The sequence below is a fragment of the Aplysia californica genome, unplaced genomic scaffold, assembly GCF_000002075.1.
Source record: "Aplysia californica isolate F4 #8 unplaced genomic scaffold, AplCal3.0 scaffold00025, whole genome shotgun sequence".
Classification (NCBI taxonomy): domain Eukaryota; kingdom Metazoa; phylum Mollusca; class Gastropoda; order Aplysiida; family Aplysiidae; genus Aplysia; species Aplysia californica.
In genome coordinates, this window is record NW_004797295.1 from 132,954 (window position 1) to 153,205 (window position 20,252).

The window sequence follows — 20,252 nt, forward strand, 5'->3', positions numbered from 1 at the left end:
TATATAAGCTGATTTGGCATAATATCATTTATTTCCCAGAATTGAGTTTCAGCATAGTAGCTGTAATAGTCAAAATATAGGAATGCAAATTCAAGTGACTGCACAAAAACTTTTTTCAGAACTTGTCTCACATATATATATTATTACTTAACATTTTTTTAGCTTTAGAAAAAAATTAGCATCTTTCATTCTTTATTAGCATGGGAACAGCAAAAAAATAATAATAAAGCAGGGCTCATGACACAAGAAAAGCCAGACCATTCAGTATTAAGACCTTTATATATGACATCTGGAAGTGTGGACCTGCGCACTGAAAGTTTAAAATTCACACTCAATGAAAATCCTAGCCTCTTGAAGGCTGAAAATATTTCTAGAGTGCCAAGCATGGGTGAAAGTTTTCCGGCATATGCCGGAATTCCGGCTTTTGAAAATAAGCTTTCCAACTTTTCCGGTTTGGGACAAATTATAAAGATTTCAGAAGTAGTCATTCTCCCCATCCAAAGTTTCTTGCTCTTTGCATTTCGTTACATTGCTGGTCTGTATCAGCTTGCCCTACTGGCCAAAATGAGCGTTACACAGAAATAACCCAATTAGATTTATGTCGCAGCATACACTACACCCGCGATGTTAATGCTCTGGCAAGACCGCTCTGTGATTTGCCCAGGTTTACCGTTTAGCCGTACTTTGCAATTTGTGACTGGTTTTGACATCTTTGGCTCATGTTTGTGTGTCGTTTGGACAAGCACAAGCGCGTCGCGGTCAAACTTTAAAGATTGCAAGTTATTTATCTTATTTTTTTTAAAGGAAATTCATTCTTTCATTAAATGTAGATAAGACGCGGATAGAATAATAGATGTAGCAAACATAATTTGAGGTCCCGAATTTTGTTGTCTTGGAGCCTAGTATATTATTCTGTGTACCAAAACACACACAAAAACTTGACAATTCGCAATAGCAAGGAAAAAAATCAGCGACATAGAGGGAAGATTTAATTACATGCAGGCCTATAGTATACGGCGCAAATTTCGTTTTACCAATGGAGAGAGAGAGAGACAAGGCCTCTATGACCTCTCAATAGGCCCAAGCCAGGGGCAGTAGTGTAGCCTGGGTGTAGATCTAGGCCAAGGACGTGTTTGTTTCATACCACACAGGAATATTCAGCGGTAGACCTAGACCTAGCTTGCACACTTTATGCCCACTACTAATGGGATCGGCCGATCGGCCGACTCGGTCGCCTCAAAAACAAACTTGTTAGTTTTGTTTCAGGCCACCGAGTCAGGCAATCGGCCCGATCCAGCCCTAGAGGACACCCTGTATTAATGCGTGGTAGTCTAGGCTACTGGACCCGTAATCTCAGAATTCTCCAATGATGGCCTGATAACTGTTACAATTGCAGTGTACAAATGATCAATATTATTCATAGTTCTGCTTTTACTTTCAAAACAAGCTTTATCCAACTCAATTTCTGTTTTGGCGGGCCCGTCATCAAGACCCGCGAGTAAAACTTTCAATCGTGCGTTTGCATCAAACATGACATGACTTAGGCGTGCGAATTTTGCGTGCGTCAGGGACCGTTCGTTGACGGGGTCAACTTAAGTTCATGCACACTAGCTGGTGGGAGCGTCTTTCGAGGCTTACGGGAAAAATAATAATATTATAAAACACACACGTGCGCACAGAGGGCATATACATGGAATATATTTATGGACACCCCTGGAAAAATTTTTTATTCATCTTGGTGATTTGTCGTTGATCCCAATTTTTTCCCTGAGATCCTGATTTTTTTATTTAACAGAGTGGCAGATTTGGTTTAAACATGCGAGTGGAGAGTCTGCTTGTGAAGGCACGTAGCCGGTAGGGTCCTATTGTCGCCACATGTGTCAGCGCTAGTGTTGGGCTTTAGTCGATATCGATATCGGGTACTCATCGATACTGATTTTCTTAGTCGATACTCGATATCGCAGAGTCCCTTAGTCGATACTGATCAGTGTTATGATTGTAGTGTTTGCCGCCTAATCTGCATGATATCAGAGAGAAACGTGCTGTCTACAATCACCCGTCTTTAGTTTCTAAATAGGCTTAGTCATGTTGAGAAAGAGGAAAAGCACTGTTTGGACGCATTTTGAAGAGCTTACAGGAAACAAAGAGGCCAGGTGCCTTGTTTGTCACGACATATTAAAGCATCATGGGAACAGCACAAATCTCATGAAACTTCTCAATGCCAAACATCCTAGCGAAAATGCTGCACTTGACAAGGAGAAAGGCGGTAGCAGCAGCGATAGTTGCAGCGCAGGACCTGCAAAGCAGATGAAGCTATCAGATTGCACCCGTTCAGAGCCCTACCCGCCTTCACACTTCAAGAAGAAACTTCTCGATGACAAGGTAGTCAAAATGATTTGCATTAAAAAAAAAAAAAAAAACAATAAACAATACAGGCAGTAGGGCCTGGTAAGCCGAATGACTGACACCGTGACCTTTGACCTTTCATCTATTAAAGCGCTTCACGGAAACAATACGGTGAGCGCTATTTTTAGCCTTTGGCGACGTCACAGTATCCATATCGAGTATCGATCGATACTGGGAACGCGGGTACCCGATACTACCCAATACTAGCTAATATCGATTAACGCCAAACACTAGTCAGTGCTTTCTCTTCAATAGAGATTACGCACTATGTAGCAGCTTACCGACGTTCTGTACAGTTAGATCTAGGTGAAGTTGTTGTAGTAGAGAGTGAACCGTAGCGGAGCAAAAAATACGTCCAAAGACTTCTAGGTTGATGACAAACGGCTGATCCTAGCAGAGGTGGATGAAAAATCAATACATAAAAAAACCCAGTCGGCAAAACGTTGGGATTCCGAACCAAAGAAAAAAACCGGAAAATATTAAGAGTGGTGTGTTCCAGCGACGAAAAGGCATAAACTGATAAAGTAAAGGGCAGTGGAACAGGCAGTGTTTCCTTGGTTTCAAAATGGGAAGGCCATATCCACAATTTCTATGTCAAGCCAAATTATTTCAGTGAAGACTGAGGACTAAAGCATTAAAATTTACAAATTAAATTGCCATGAATCCATCACACACGCCGGTTTTGCATAAGGGGACATAATTCATGTAAATTTTTATCCTGATTGTCCAACTTGGTTATCTTCCTTGGTGCAGCCTAGAATTTGTCCATTGCAAAATTCGTACATAACGAAAAGATTTCTATGTCCATATTTCAGTTGTAGTTCAAAAACTACAAATGTGGTCTGTGACAGTGACACGACACTTTAAAAAAAAGTTTGTCTCAGTGGGGATTGTGATAAGATACTTTGTAGTGTTAGTTAATACATCTGTGAAAAAATTAACATCCAGGAATAGCACATTGCAGTTTCGCGGACCCAGGGGCAGAACCCAATTGGAAGGATTGTTGTCAAAAGGAATGCATTGATGAAAGTATATGTTCTAAATGTATGTATCTTGAAGGAATGTGTGTATTTCATAACATTGTGTGTGTTTATCTAACGACTGACGACGTTTCTCAACGTGTGTAATTTTCAGGCGTACGCATTTGACTAATTCGGATTTCAGGTTTTTGAACCTGTCAGTGCTTTCACCCATGGTGCCAAGAAAAGATCAACAAAGCAGAGACTCACAAAAAAATGGCAGCAAAAAAAAACAAACAGAGACAAGACTTAATCTCATTAAACAGAAAACGAATTCCAACAAAATGGCACAGAGTTGCTGATAAATGCGTGAACACAAAAATCTCAAGAGTCTGCAGCTGAAACCAGTACGTCAACACAGCTAGTAAGAGAGTATCATCAACAGTCAAGGAACATTGGCAAAGTGGTTTTGACATCTCCACACATAAAATGTGAATAAAACCTGTTACAAAAAAATGGATCTAGAACATCTTAGCCATTTAGATCAGAGCTGCCATCTTAGACAGTTAGGGAACTCCAACAAAAATTGCTAGAACATATTCACAAGGAGAACGTGAATAAAATCTGCAGCATGTAAAAGAACTCAGAGAGAATCTTAAACTCCTCTTACCATTTACATAAGAGCAGCTAAGGATATCTCTACATAAATGTAAAATGAAAACGCTGTTCTTGAAGCACAAAAACTTGCCATCCTCCTCTCAAGTCAGAGCAGTGCTTGTTCTCACTACAATGATTTCCATTGGTCCGTAGCCCTGGGGCAGACTATGCTGGTCGATCAGTTCCAGCAGAGTTTTTTCCTCATCAGCTTCCTTTTCATTGGGCAGAATCCATGTATGAACAGGCGGAACTCCAAACTGAATAAAGCAAAGAAATAAGTCAGTCATGGAATTGTTGAAGAATCTCAAATTTCAACTATTCACTGTAGATACCATTACTTCTGAAAATAAAACCATTATTTCTACAAGACTTTAAACCAACTTGCATGTCCTCATTACGGAGTATACATATATGCATTGTCAAATACTCTGCTTTTGAAAAGAGCCGATCTATAGTTATGTATCCCATTGAACATGACTCACAATAACTCTTGTGACCAAACACTTTATTCCAACTTCCCCACGTCAGTCTCCCAAGGGACAACCAGTGCCACAGCCTGTTAAGTATAAGTATAAGGCATGTGTTCCATCTCCACCAATTCCCTTAGCAGTCACTGGGTGGTTGGAGAGCGCCACTGATAGGGCCAACTTCTTTTCTTTCCAGCTGTCTTTCTGTCCGTCTGTTTTCCTTTTTTTACCTACACTTAATAACCATTAATGTTTCAATGTGCTTCCCTTTATTCAAACAAATCAATTCCCTTCAACAGCTAAAAAAAAAAGGGGGCAAACTGCCTTTCCTAAGGATACAATATTTTACCTTACTACAGAGCTGGGAACCCAACTCTGAGTTTACTCTAACTTCTGTATTGCAAGCCCAATACTTTACCACTTGACAAAGAGTATCATATTGCCAGAAACATACAGAGAAAGAATCTGTCAGCTAGATTTTAAGATTTCAAGTAATTTGGCAAATAATTCGTCTAACGTCTAAATCAGAATTAGCAGGCAAGAAGGCCACCTCTTCTTGTGTTTACCACAAACTCCCACACTGATGAAGGAAACAGCTAAAGAGTCCATTCCTCAAACTAAAAGCTCTCTTTTCTCCCAGTCTCACTGTTCCACTAAAAAAATAAACATTTGATTTTTTCAAAATTTCTAAAACAAAGAAGAGAATCAATATCAGGTGACACCACAAGCAACACTGATCACCATCAACTCTGTAAAGTGGCCATACGATGTAGTCAATGGTCCAAAGAGCCTTCACAAAGTAACCAGAAAAAGAAGTAAATCTTAAATATAATGTCAACACGACACTGTGAGTGTGAGTCATAAAAACCATTCTTCGAGTCTCCCACAGACCTGGTTTCCTGCTTTTGCAAAATTTAAAAATTTCTCATTATCTATATTTGCCATTAGCATGACCTACAACAAAGCTTGTATAATTTCGATGAACAAGGATAAGTACCTATACTCCTTACTGAAACTTGATAGAGGCTTTTATGCATTCAGCGCTTACTGTTTGGCTAGCACACACCTACCCTTGAACTCAGTTCCTGTTGCAAGTTCTTCACAGGTACTTTGCCCACACATCGAATCTAGGGACAGGAGAGAAATGAAAAATAAAACATGACGCTTGTGAGAGATAGAAGGAAGGCTATTGCCACAGACTAAACATAGACTACAGATAACAGGTTTACGAGAAAGAGGCTACTGTCAGAGCATAATCCAAGATGTCTGTCACCAAAAAATAATAACTAAAGGAGAACGCTGTTTCCATCAATGAGTTTACAAAATATAATAGGAAACTTACTTTTTAAAGTGAAAGGTATGGGGTTTTTTATAATAAATTACAAAGTCTGAGCATGACGCCCTGGTGACAGTGGTCTTGAGGTACAGTGTTCGCCTCTCATTCAAAAGGTCCCGGGTTCGAAACCTGACAGCCACGAAAAATTTTCTTCTTTAATATTTTCTCTTTTCACCTTCTTTCCTGTTCGTTCAACTGCTTTTATCTCCCCCCCCCCTCTCCCTACTACCCCTGTAGTGGAAAAAAGGTTAGGGTAGACCCTAAAAAAAATTGGAACAAAACAAAACGTATACGGTTCGACAGATAAAATTAGTAATATATTAAAAATCAGCATTCGAACTCATGGAGGAAATAGCTCAAAAATGCGTTAACGGTAGTCAAAAAAAGCAAAACTTATACATTCAAACCAAATCCGTTTATCATAGTTGCTTTGACACAATAATTTTTTGAATTTACGCGAAAATGAGGTACTCGTCAGCGGTATCTGTGCTTTTATGTCAACAAAGTAACGATTCATGTAATAAGTATGGAAAGCCAATAGATTATGAAAGCGTTTTCTCTCACACCCTCAGACGGAGCTTTTCAGCGGATGTTTGTACGCCATGTAATTTCCCTCTAGAGAATTGCCCCTTGTGCAATTGACATAACAAGGTGTGAAGGGTATTCTCGCAGTTGTAGGCCTACAACATTAAAAGAACAATATATGCATTTGATTGAGGGGCACCAAGTGAACATTTCATGTCACCGATCTCACATAAGTGCAAAATCTTTTGCAAAATATTGAAAGACTAGTCACAGTCCAGGCAGCAACGGGCTGTAAACGCAAACTTCGGTTAAGTCTCCAAGAGTTCCAATTCAGTATGTATAGTATAGGGTTTTACGGCGCTCGCAACTGCTAAGAGTTCCAATTCAGCACCCGCACAATGTTTTATGGTCTGAAAAGAAAACTTTGCTGTCAAACAAAGTCATTGGGGCCTTTTACAGTATAATCCACTTATATCGACATACTTTCCAATTACAAAATTTTTCCTTCACTTCAATATCTTTACTAAACAATTTCTCATATAGACTTTTTAGGCCCATTCGGCATTATCGACATGCTTCCTGGGCACCTGGCGAAGCCCACAAACATAAATGGAGGAAAAAGTCACGCTAAAGGTCAACACATTAGTTCTTCATTAAGTCTGCATACCCGCCAAGTAGCCTATTTGGCACACCAGGCTTTAGTACGTCATGTAGGGCCTACACAGTGTAGTCTCCAACATAGCACAGTGCCTCACAGACGTGAGCGTCTCGCACGCAGGGCATCACCTCCCTACCCCCACTCCCAATCACTCACTCCCCTTCCCCACCCCATTCTCCCTTTCCCATCCCATTCTCAGCCTGTCGCTGGCAAGTGCCACAGTCAGTGAGTCAGTGCCTTGCCTTTCCATTTTCCCCAGCAAGCGGCCATGAACAGGCCTTACAAGGATGCTACAACAAAGTTTACACTGGTATGTAGTGTGCGCCTCACGTTGCTCGGTCTTTTGCACTGTAACTCCAAACCCCCTGCCTCTTAATAATTAGTTTCACTGCGTAGTTGTACAAAAATCAAGGGAAGCAACCGGCTTTAAAAAGTAGAGTAGTCTTTTTACCCCTGATCCCCCCTTGTTTTTTCCTCTTTGGCTTAATATTTTGATTTATCGACTTTTTTATATCGACATCAAATCCACTTCCCAAAGCATGTCGATATAAGCTGATTATACTGTATGTCATTCGCTTGCCAACCGAGACCCAAAGCCAGGACACAATAAAGAAATGACGAATGGACAACGACTATTCTCAGTTGTTTTTATTCAGATGCAACTTCAAAATATTTAAGCAGCCCCTATGTTCTGTTATATTAGACGTTCAATCTTATTAAAAAAGAAAGGACATCATTGAGACCTGAAGATGCTCTAAAGATAATTGCCGGTCATTACACTGTGTCTTGTCTGAAGGTAAATTAATATGAGCAGATCAATATTCGGGATTTGATGACCATTTTGGAAAACCATCTGTTCGAGTTGAATGGCACAGATTATATGGACCACAGTAACTGGAAAGAAACAACTGATGGAGTGCAAGGGAAAGCATAACATAATAGCAGAGGTTGATGGGGAGCAGGTGCTGTTACATTTAAGTAATTTTCTTCTTAAATCAAACAAATACGAGAATTTTATGAAACACCTCAGGGCATTAATGATGCCAGGCAGAAGCAAATTATCAAGGCAGCTCGCAAATTGAAAAAAAATCTATATTTGAAAAAGAATTCTATCCATCACTGAATCTAATTGAATATATTTATGTAGAAGAACATGCGCTAACTTGGTGACCTCTTGGTGCTGCTTCTTGAGACTGTCAATATGTACTACAATTCACATATATGAAAATAGTTGCCAGCCGACCGAGATCTATGATTGCTCCCTTACCAGTAGAAATTTGTGTATTTCTCCATCGCCACTTCTCCTCAAGACTTCTTGTGAACTCATTGAATGCACTGAGACTCTGCTCCCCATACGCTGAGGTTCAAAGATTTAAATTGAATGCTGCTGTCGGGTCACTCACTGGAAATGTTCACGACTATAGCACACAGCAGTACTCAGTTTGAGACATTCAACTTTGACCACGACATGAGGACTCTGGATTGAGAAAGGACATTCACGGCATGGGGATCACAGCAGTGCTCACACCTACTCAACTGAGGAAAACATTTATACCTCAGTCATCTGGGTAAAAACCCACCACTTTCCATGTGGTTCAATATAGGGAAGCCACTGGGAGCGTGAAGACTGGGGTGCAACAGAGTATCTTGAAGTCAAGCAGTGGTCTTTCAGATACCATTTTTCAGCCACAGAGCTGGGGCTGAAAACTTGACTCTGGTAAACTCCAATTCATTGGAAGAAGAAACCAAAGCCTCACATGCTTCTCCAAAACTGCGAGATATTCATGTAAATTAAACCATGAAATGCACCAGCAAGAAAAATGAACTAGATTGCTCTCCTGCCTGCAAATAATACAGAGGTCCCAGTTGCTCAAACGTCGGGGGTTGTAACACAAGATGACAATGACGGAGACAATCTGATATAACAGGACTTTTTCTCTGGTCCCACCATCCCTGTTATATCAGGTTTCCACTGTATTTCAATACTATACCATTCAATGGTTTTTTAAACAAATTTCCTCCTTTCCAATTCATGCCAATTTTGAGTATGTTATGAGGAAGGTTTTCTGGTTCTAATGACATCAAAATCATGTTTGCCAATTTTATACCCCCATAGTGAAATGCACAGCTAAAGTTATTCGCCTACTGGCCTCCTATGGGCTTTTCCCTCCTTAACTCTCACTCTCAATGCTGACACTCCTGGCTGCTTCTTACTGCTGTCTTTCAGCCACAACCCTGATCTTAGGTTAAGTAAGATCAATCACCTAGATCTTCTTGGATAAAGGAAAAAATTCTCAGAGGTTCTGTTTGCAAGTTGCGCACGTTAAAAATCTCTTGGTGGATAAAAAACTGATGACAATAGGTTTCGGCCACCATCTGTGCAAAATACAAGATTAATTCCTCCTAAAAACTGAAAATACACTTGTGTGTATGGAAACATCTCAAAATCATAATGTGACTGCCTGAAGGCAAGGGGCCCTACGAAGTAGGAAAAACAGTCACAAACATAAACATCAATTGCATAGCAGAGGAATACAAAGACACACTATCAACATTGATTGGTCATCTAAGTAGTAAAACAAATGCAAAAAATTATGCAAGTTTTAAAAAAAAATGAAAGACATACGAGGGTGGGCTGAAAAATTATGCGTATTATGCCACAACTTTTTATTAGCATTGTAAAAATGATGAGAATTGCTGCAGTAAGCTCTGGTGAAAAAATGAAATGGTGAAATGGTATGGGTTTAACACTATTAGGTGATTTAAGGGGCGGGACCTCCTAGTTTAACGTCCGTCTCCCATAGGACCGAGCCAAATGGGAAGTTCATGTAATGCTTTTCCCAAGGACACAACGTCGGACCGAGCTGAAGCTCGAACCTCGAACCCGCAGTAAGCTCTAACCATGTGACTACCAATACAGAAAATTTCATCTGTCTATGACGTCATTCACTTTAAAAATTGCCTGTGTGTCAGAAGATGTGGTTGGACACCTCAGCCATAGCTAGAAAGGCAACTTCATAAGAGCTTCGCTTCAAGCAATGTGCTATAAATAATAGAATTTCTTAAATTTCTTACAGCCAGAGGCTGTTCGGCAGCAACGATTTACAAAAGAATGAGATCTGTTTATCATGAAGTTTGTGTTGATGTTAACACTATAGAGGGAATAGACAAGACCTTTGAAAGGATAATATCTGACTAGACCAAATTGAAAGATCAAATGTGATCTGACAGACCACAGAGTCCCTCCAATTCAGTCAATCAAGACAGGTAAAGAGCATGATTGCGGCAAACTGTAACCAGGGATGAGTCATGGGTGCTTCACTATGACCCAAACAGCAAGCACCAGTTGATGAAGTACATGCATAGAAATTCACCTTGTCTGAAAAAAAGCTCTGTGACCTCAACAAGCTCTCTCTCCATTGGTGGTAAGTACTCTTCTGCTGCAAGCTGACAAAACACCTTTTTTTATTCACAGCAGTTTTGAGAAAAAGACATTTTTTAAATTAGAGTAAACATTTAAAAACAGTACAGTGTTCTTCCTAAATTTGAATTCTAGTTTATTTTAAAAAACTAGTTATAGTTTCACTTTGATTTTTTCACATAGTAGGGTAACTGATCTGGCTTTCGATTTAGCAAATAAAATATTTATGAAAAAAGGCGTTTTGTCATGTTACGGCAGTCTTGATCTTGCATTATAAATACAGTCTAACCTGTGTAAGACGGCCACCCATTGGCAAGGAGAAAAGTGGCCGTATAAGACAGGTGGCTGCTTAGGCAGGACTGATCAAGATGAAGAAAACAAACCGTTCCCATCTGAGGTCCAAATCGACAGTAGCCGCATTGTCGTTGCTTTTGTTGTTGTTGTTGGTGGTGGTGGTGGTGGTTTGTATTTTGTTAGTAATTTTTATTTTGTTGCTGACTTTGCACAAGGGTGACAATAAAATGCAATGTATCAGACGAGGAAGACCGAGTGCCATGTTACAACAAACACATGGGTCGCCACCACTCAGAGAACGAGCAACGCGTCGTGTCACAAGTTCATGTTGACGTCCTTTGTTACTTTGTTACAGACTGGGTAAACAGAGACCACTCATCTCACTTACGATTTGTGTATGAGTTCTGGGCGGGGCTTATGGGTTATGAGGGATCACACGCTTACCTCACCAGCAACTGAAAATTGGTAGCTATTGGTCAACAGTGGGAGGGGCCTACGCAACATGATCGGTTGGAGGGACTACCAAACAACAACGACAGGTGATTGAATTATGACAGCTCGCGCACAACGCCAGGGGCCAATGCACAATTTATGACAAAACGTAATGGAGCCACTAAGGTGGCCGTCTGAGACAGGTGTTATTGCTTAGTGTGATTCGGGTTGTGCGTTAAAATATGGTGGCCGCGGCCACGTTGGACGGGTGCCCGTTTTGTACAGTTAAATTATATAGAAAAACGCAAGGGGGGAAATGGAAAGTGGCCGTTTGTACAGGTGGCCCTCTTATAGAGGTGGCCGTCAGGGCAGGTTTGACTGTACCATTACTATATGTGTGGAATCTATCTTCTTTTTTTTTCTCCTACATTTTTCACAACATGTTTTTCAGCATTAAGCTAATAGATAGCATGGGCAAGTTCTCAAATCTGCACTCATTTCACTTAATTCTCATAACATACCGGTTTTATTTTCCTATCTAGGCATTCAAAGAGAAACTTGTTCCTTGAAATTCTAGCCTCATGGGGTCTTCCCAAAAACTTTTATTATTTCAGTAAAGTGATCCGGATCACTGCTCCTAGCCTAGAGTTTGGTAGGGACTACTATTACCAGGGGAGCAGGCTCTTCCTCTTCATAGAACTGATAAGCTGTCTTTCATGTGTGCAGTATGAACACGGGAACTGCAAAGAAAGTTGTTTTGTCCTTTGCCAAAATGACCAGATACCCAATCCCACTCACCCAAGGATCACTAGAGTAAAAATATCTTAAATAAAAAACAGGTGATCCATCAACAATTCCTGGATGGGAATTGGAAGTCTAACTTTAGAAGGAAAAGAGAAGCAAGGACATTGCTTACAGACCACAATCCCCTTTCTCAAAATCCTTTCTCATCCCTCTGTTCATGGAAATTGACAAACCTCCATTATTTCACTGGTATTGCCTCTCTCAACGGTAAACCTCACATCTACAAAGGGGGTAGCCTCCGCATTGCCTCTCCGTCTCCTTCCAGACATTTTTCTGTGAAAGAAAAAAAGAAATTTGAAGTAGACTAACAAACAGCAAATCTTTACCACCCCATCCACACCATTTAGAACCAAATAAAGGTGAGCTGTTTCTGGAACAGATTTTACAGTTGAACAACAGACACATGATGCAACACCTTCCTCCCTTGGCCCTCGGATTTAAGTCATTTACTTTTATTTTTAGTGCAAGGCAAAGAATAAGTTCAATGACCACTTAATACTCATCTGAATAAAAAAACAACAAAAAGCGTAACAGTATTTGTACAGTAATTAGTTTTAAAAAATCAAATGACAAAATGGATCTGGAAAAATAACGAGTCTGAATTTGAGCCCGAATAGCCTTCCTTGGCTATTCGGACTCTAACTCTAATGTGCGAGCGCAATCACTAGGTGTATCGGGTGTGAAGCAGACAAAGCAATTCGACCTTGGCCTTCCTCGGTTTCTACAATCTGGCAAAGGAACTTACAACAAATGGGCGCCAACCGTGGTGACCCAGTGCGAACTGTGGTCTTTTCTTTACAAAGGATAATATAATATTAGGGCCGGGCAGAGGGCAACGGTATGGGAGGGAATATAGATCTATACAGTAGTCTCCGCCTAAGATCCCACCGCTTACGATCCCGGTTCGCTTAAGATCCCGTTGTTTTAGAAAAACAGAATTTCTACTATACAAAAGTCACCCCTTAGATCCTGCTCTGATGGTCGACATTCGGCTAAGATCCCGCATTTTAGATCATAATTTGCTAAACAAAAACCCGGGCGGGCACAGCCGATCAACCAAGAGTGAAAAGTTGAGATCAATAAACTGTCCGTCGCGTCAGAGATCAGCCACTCTCGTGAATGTGATCACATACACGTTGTAAAGCTCGATGAAGCGATACAGTGTTTGCCCCCGACGGGATCACACCGGGGTGTGAACTGACCGACGTGTTTGTTTTCCCCGAACATCGCACTCACACCTGAGCTCTCCCCCTAAACTTGCATCATTCGCTGGGTGGGTAGGGCCTACACGTTCGCTCCAGGCGGGATCACATCGAACCGTGAACTCTTCCTTGGCCATTGCAGCAGTTGTCTCTACTCCCGAATTTGCCAGACAGACTGAATTTTAATTGGTGTGTTCACAACGTAATGGTGTGTAACGACAAAGGCGGTTTTGCAGGGGGGGGGGGGCTTGGTCAGAGATGGAAAGCTATAAATTTTCGACAGGTGAAGGGGAGGGGCAACTGGATAAGCTTAGATCTTGGGACTCATGATAGGATAATAAGTGAAAATGGCACGACTCATCCCACTATGCACCGTGATAGGTCATCAAGGTTAACCACTCTTTGCTCGCCATATGCCATAAACCCACCAAGGGGGCACGTCAGTTCATTGTAGAGTAGAGGGAGACCATTGTACCGATTGTAAGCCTTAACATGGGTCACCATAGATTCTTCCCTGGGTTCGTCGGTTAAGATCCCGGTTCCCCTAAGATCCCGCATTTCCTTGCTCCCGAGCACCAGGATCTTAGGCGGAGACTACTGTATATATGCAAAAAAAAAGGGGTGAGGGTGGTGGGGCAGGCCTGGGGAAGTAAGATGGAGAAAGAAAAAGTTGTAAGAGAAAGAGAGAGAGAGAGAGAGAGAGAGAGGGAGAGAGAGAGAGAGAGAGAGAGAGAGAGAGAGAGAGAGAGAGAGAGAGAGAGGGGAGGGGGGTGGCTGTCTTATATAAGGACTGATTATGAATTTTATGTTTTGATCCCTTGTAGTCATGAGATGCAGTGTACCAGTAGTTTAAAGTCCGAATAGCAACAGGAGACTATTCGGACTCACCTCACTTACGATACAACCGGTGATTGCGCACGCGCACTGGAATTTGAGTCCGAAAAGCCTCCGGCAGCAGTTCGGACTCGAGTCCAAATAGCCACTTCGAAATTTAATAGCAAAAAAAGTGCTAAATAGCGAACAGTTTGCATTACTTTTTGACTCTCCCTATGCCTACGTATTTTCGACCTAGATTCTAGATCTAAATCTAGATCTACAGTGGGGTCAAAAATGCGTGGCGCAACTTATTGTCAAAATATATCTCCTCAACTATTGAACATAGGTTCTCCAATTTTTGCACAATGACTTGTTTCAATTTGAGTAGCGGTCGATGCGCAGAGCAGAGAGTTGCAACGAGACAGTGCAAGTTGGATCGCTACATGAGATGGGTGTGCATAGTTAAACCACATGCGTGTATAGTTCAACTACAAGCTATTTCGGCGAGGTGCTCTATCTAGAGCCAGATATTAAGTGCTAATGATGGCATCGAAAATAACGACGGACATGATCAAGCCTTTCAGTGGCAATAGTGAAGTTGTGGCATGGTTGGCTAAGGTTAAACTCGTCGCGAGTTTGAGGAACATTCAGGATCTTGCGAAATTTGTACCGTTGTTCCTGGAGGGTGATGCATTGGCGTTGTACTTACAGCTTAGTGAGCTCGAAAGATCACAATATGAGACAATTGAGAAGCGTCTTCTAGAGGCATTCACAGACAGCTCATTTGTTGCGTTCAGTAAGTTGACACAGAGGAGGTGGGACGGTGAGCATGTTGATGTATTCGCGAACGAACTAAGGAGATTGGGAGGATTGGCTGGATTTTCAGGCAGAGAACTGGATAGGCTGGTTAGATTGTCCTTTGTAAATGGATTCCCTGACCCGATATCGCATGAGCTCCAACAGATGAGCCGGGTCTTCGAAGTTGAACTGTCAGAGGTAATAGCAAGAGCTAGAATCCTTACAGCAAGTAAGACTGGAATGGTCAGCGTTGCGGCGGCAGGCGGAGCCATGGCAAACGAAATGGGAAGCCACAGTCAACGTGTGAGGGCATTTAAAGGTTCTTGTTATCGGTGTGGTGGACCAAATATGGCTACGTTTTGTAGTCATCGTGCTGACATTGTTTGCTACCACTGCAATGAAGTTGGGCACATAGCCAGTCGATGCAGTCAGAGGGGAAACGGTGCCTATCAGAAGAAACAGGAAAACTAGCTTCGGGTGGCTGCTGCGCCGGCAGCTACCCGTTTGAAATGAGGGCGCAGTCTTTACCGATAATTCAAGTTGGCGTGAAGGGAGCTAAGGTCAAAGCATTGGTAGATACAGGTTGTATGGTCACAGTGGTCAGTTCACAGATAGTTGGAAATTGCGTGGTGGGCGAGAACTATATGGTGGCTTTTGATGGTTTACGAGTGCAGTGTCAGGGGAAGAAAGAGCTAATCATTGACGTGCGAGGTGTCTCGGTCTCCGTAAATGCAATTGTCTCAGATTCTATTCTGTCTGATATTGATGTGGTGCTGGGAATGGATGCTATAAACAGCTTGGGAGGAGTTTCAGTCAACCATGGTACAGTTGAGTTTGGTGTCAAATGGTGTGGGGCAGCGAAAATGGAAACTGAATCTGATCCCCCAGACCAGGCAAAGAGGAACGTGAAGCGAGCAGAGAGCGCTGTTTACGAACACAGGGAGGTTGAGGTTATTGACGACAGTGATTTTAAGGCAGTTTTTGATGGCAATACATGGACAGTGGAGTGGAAATGGAAAAGGGATCCTCCCCGCCTAAAGAATAAGATCGGATGTTATGGTGGTAAACAGATGGATATGAAGACTACGGAAGGGTTTGAGAAAGACATACAAAGTTGGATAGAGGAAGGAATACTTTTACCATGGAATGAAAAAGTAGAAAAAGGCATAATTCCGCTGATGGCTGTTGCTCAACCTACCAAGAACAAGGTAAGACCTGTCCTTCACTACAGAGAGCTCAATAAATATGTAAGCAGTCACACGGGGGGTGACTTCACGGATGTATGCGGCGAGACATCGCGAGAGTGGAGACAGACGACAGGTGCAGCAACGATTGTCCACCTGAAAGGTGCTTACCTTCAAATTCGGGTGTCACAAGATCTATGGAAATATCAACTAGTGAATTTCAAAGGTAAAACATATTGCCTGACAAGACTTGGATTCGGTCTTACATTGGCACCCCGCATCATGACGAAGATCTTGAAAACGGTATTGAGTAAGGATGACAAGATAGACTCTGCCACGCAGTCCTACATTGATGATATTCTGCTGGATGAGAGCAAGGTAACATCTGCTGCACAGGTGAAGCACCTGGCCAACTATCGGTTGACAACGAAAGAACCAGAGCCATTGGATGGTGGCGCTGCATTGGGTTTGAAGTTGAAATCTGATTCCACAGGAGATCTCATATTTTCCAGAGCCAACAGGATTCCCCATGCAGTGTCTAAAGTCACCAAACGGGAGTTGTTCTCGATCTGCGGAAAACTTACAGGTCATTATCCGGTTGCTGGATGGTTAAGGATAGCATGCAGCTACATAAAGAGAAGGGCAAATGGTACCAATTGGGAGGAGATTGTAGACGATGAAGTGGAGAAAATGTTGAAGGAAATGTTGAGCCGTTTGACTAATGAGGATCCCGTCAAAGGCAAATGGTACGTGCCTAAAGCAACCAAAGGAACCGTATGGTGTGATGCTAGCAGTATCGGATATGGTGTGTTACTTGAGGTCAATGGCAACGCGGTAGAGGATGCTGCATGGCTTCGGAAACCTTCAGATTTTGATATCAACGTAGCAGAGCTGGAGGCTGTGATGAAAGGTGTAAACAAGGCCATCAAGTGGAATATCTCTGACATCGAAGTTATCACTGACTCAGCAACAGTGGCTGGTTGGATCAAAACTGTTCTATCGGAAGAGAGGAGAGTGCACACCAAAGGGGCAGCGGAGTTGATTGTGAAGAGACGATTAGGGATATTGAAAAGCCTTATTAATGAGTTTGGTCTGGTTTTGTCGATCACCTTGGTTCCGACCAGAAAGAACAAAGCAGACATTCTGACAAGAGTGAAAAAGGAGTGGTTAAGCACTGGCGGGTATGGAATGGAGGAGAGAGAACCAGAACCATGCGTTTGTGCTACTGGTCATCTTGACTTGAAAGACTTGCACGATATGTACCATATGGGTGTAGACCGTACTTTGTATTTGGCTCCGAAGGTGCTACCAGAAACGAGCCGTGCTGATGTTAAAAAAGTCGTACAAGCTTGTGAGCAATGTCAGTCTATCAATCCTGCACCAGTTGTCCATGAGGCGGGCAATCTAGATGTCGCTACAGACTGGACAAGATTGGCAATAGACATAACTCACCATCATCAAGTGCCATACCTGTCAATTGTTGATTGTGGCCCAGGGCGATTCGCAATTTGGAAGAAACTGAAGAGAGAGACAGCAGGGTTTGTGACGGAAGTAGTTGAAGAACTAATGTTTGAGAGAGGACCAGTGCGCGAGATCTTAATGGATAATGGCACAGTGTTTCATTCAGATTGTTTTGGGCAGATGCTTCAGAAATGGAATATCAAACCATTGTTCAGAGTTGCATATATAGGCCTACGGGGAACGGGATTGTTGAGAGACACCACCGTACAGTGAAGTCCATTGCAGAAAGAGGAAACATTTCCCCCCAAGAAGCTGTGTTTTGGTACAATTCAACACCAAAAGCAGGTTTGGACCCAGCATCAGTGCCACAGAGAGCTGTCTACCGTTATGATTGGAGAAACCATATCGTTGTTAATGAAGAAGAAGACGGGCAAGGAAAATTTGAAGTTGGAGATGATGTTTGGGTTAAACCACCCCAGAGCAAATGTACGACCAAGTGGAATAGAGGTACGGTTACGGGAGTAAACTCGATCAACAATGTTGCTGTCGATGGTATGGCTCGTCACGTTCTCAATGTTAGAAGAGTGGTACGAGATGTTACTTCAGAGGAAGAGGATGATGAGGGAGGTGACAGTGAGCCGCAAACCTTGCAGACCCTGACGAGAAACGAAGGTGCAGGTGAACCCCCTCCTAGGCGGTATCCTGATCGAGTCAGGAAAACCCCCGGCTGGTTGGTGGACTATGAAACTCGGTAAATGGAGTAATCAAGTGTACAAAGTGTAGATAGCCTTGAACCATGTCCTGTTCGCACGTTGAAGAACTTCAGAAAGTTTTGTTGTCTTTTTTTGTTTATTTTGTTTTGTTTGATCTTGAGACCACGGGGGCTTGTGGTTAGCTGTGTGATTCTCGGGAAAGGGGTCGAGTAGGGTAGGCTACCTATTTGACATTGAAGAAAACAAGGACAGGCCGAGGCGTGAGCCACAGACTTTTTGAAGACTGCGTGAGTAGCGGTCGAGGCGCAGAGCAGAGAGTTGCGACGATTCAGTGCAAGTTGGATCGCTACATGAGGTGGGTGTGCATAGTTAAACCACATGCATGTATAGTTAAACTACACTACTGTTAGTGTTAGCCTAAAAGCGTTCAATTTTGTCTGTGGGCAGTGGAGAGAGAGAAAGAGAGACAGAGAGGAGTAGCGCGAGAACTTCCGGGCAAAACAAAATGGCAACCTGCATGGTTCAGCTCGATTCGAAAAGTGAAATAGCCATAGCGTCTTTGAAGACGATCAAATTAGCTTACTTTTGTGCTATAACGTAATTTTTTCTTGGCTTTTATCAATTTGATCATCCACACCGATAGACAGTATTCCAAAATGAGGAAAAACAGGTCTTGTTTCACACCGGGTGAGAATAGCCTACGCTGGCAAGTCTCACCCGGGGTGAGAGGTAGATCGTATTTCTATTCTCACCCCGGGTGAGAATAGCCACTTCCTTGAGGATAATAGATCTTCTAGATTAGATCATATCTTTGTCAGCGTGCGTCGGCGACCGATCGGTGATCTTGTAGTTCCGTTCGTTGTTACTGTTCCAAGTAAGCTATTGAGACCAAAGAACTTGATCGATGCACAATCGAGGTGGATTGAACAATGATGGGTAGATCTAAATCTAGATCTCTAGATCTACATGTTGAAATGAAAACGATAAAGTAAAGATGTAAGGAAAGGCGTCACTTACTGAATTGGTTGATATCGATAGACCTATATATCTAGATTTAGATCTACGGACACGAACGATGACGTTGGAAAGCTGTGTCCTGAGGATGCAGTTATGACGAACACAATGCTCTCTGCTCTACACTCTACACTCAGTTAGGCCTACACTCTTCTAACATTGATAAATAATGGTTGGGGAAAACCGGATTCTCTTCCAAAGTCCCAACTTCCCACAGAATTCTACACGTGTTTCTTCCATCTCTTCTTTTTTTTCCTCCAAAAATATTATTATCGAGCCTGTTCGAGTTGCTCTAAATGTTAATTTTGTTTGTTCTAGGAAAAGCGGTTTGGGGGGGGGGGGGTAGAAAATGACAATATGTTTATAAAATACCCATAATTATGATTATTATTAATTTTATCACTATTGTATTATTATCATAATCATTATTCATTATAATTATTATTGTTATTATTCTTATGTTATTTCACTTTGACGTACGTTTGAGCCTTTATTTTATTGATCGATTGTTGTTGTTAGTTATTTTTGTTGCTGTTGTCGTTTTGGGTTGTTAATGGTTGTTTTTGTTTTTTTTTACCGCGACTCGTCTTTGTATAGCCTAGATTCTAGTATTATTTTCTCTGACGTTGATTCCATTAACTGGAGCTAGCTCAGCAAAGTCTTGAAGGACTGATAACAGAACTTCACTGTTACTGTTGTAGTTGTAGTGGGTGGGCTACATGTTCAGAGAAGTTAATTTTCTTAATTCTGAAGTGGTTTCGCCTCTCTCTCTCTCTCTCTCTCTCTCTCTCTCTCTCTCTCTCTCTCTCTCTCTCTCTCGCCGATCTTAAAAATCGGATTTTCCCGTTCTGGTGCCGGTGTAAACGCCCAGAACACTACCGTGCAATAAAGACTACCGTAGTGGTTTTGGCGTAAGCTTTCATGCCATAAACACTACCGTAGTGATTTTTGCACATGCTGTAAACACTACCCTAGTCACTTTGGCGTACACTGAGAACACTATCTCTAAGCTAAAAACACTACCGCTTACACGCCAGATTGACCACCCACGCCAAAAACACTATCATCATTCTTCGTCAATAAACACTACTGCAGTTGTTTTCAT

At 42.0% G+C, this 20,252-nt stretch overlaps 1 long non-coding RNA gene across 1 annotated transcript; it reads right to left on the minus strand.

Annotated features, from left to right (window-relative positions):
• Nucleotides 1-19,308, minus strand: LOC118478706. The gene is made up of 4 exons (XR_004859239.1): nucleotides 19,151-19,308; nucleotides 12,133-12,232; nucleotides 5,560-5,616; nucleotides 1-4,279 (listed from the first exon to the last, which is right to left on the minus strand). It is a non-coding gene; the product is annotated as an uncharacterized LOC118478706 (long non-coding RNA).
• Nucleotides 19,309-20,252: the final 944 nt, after the last annotated feature.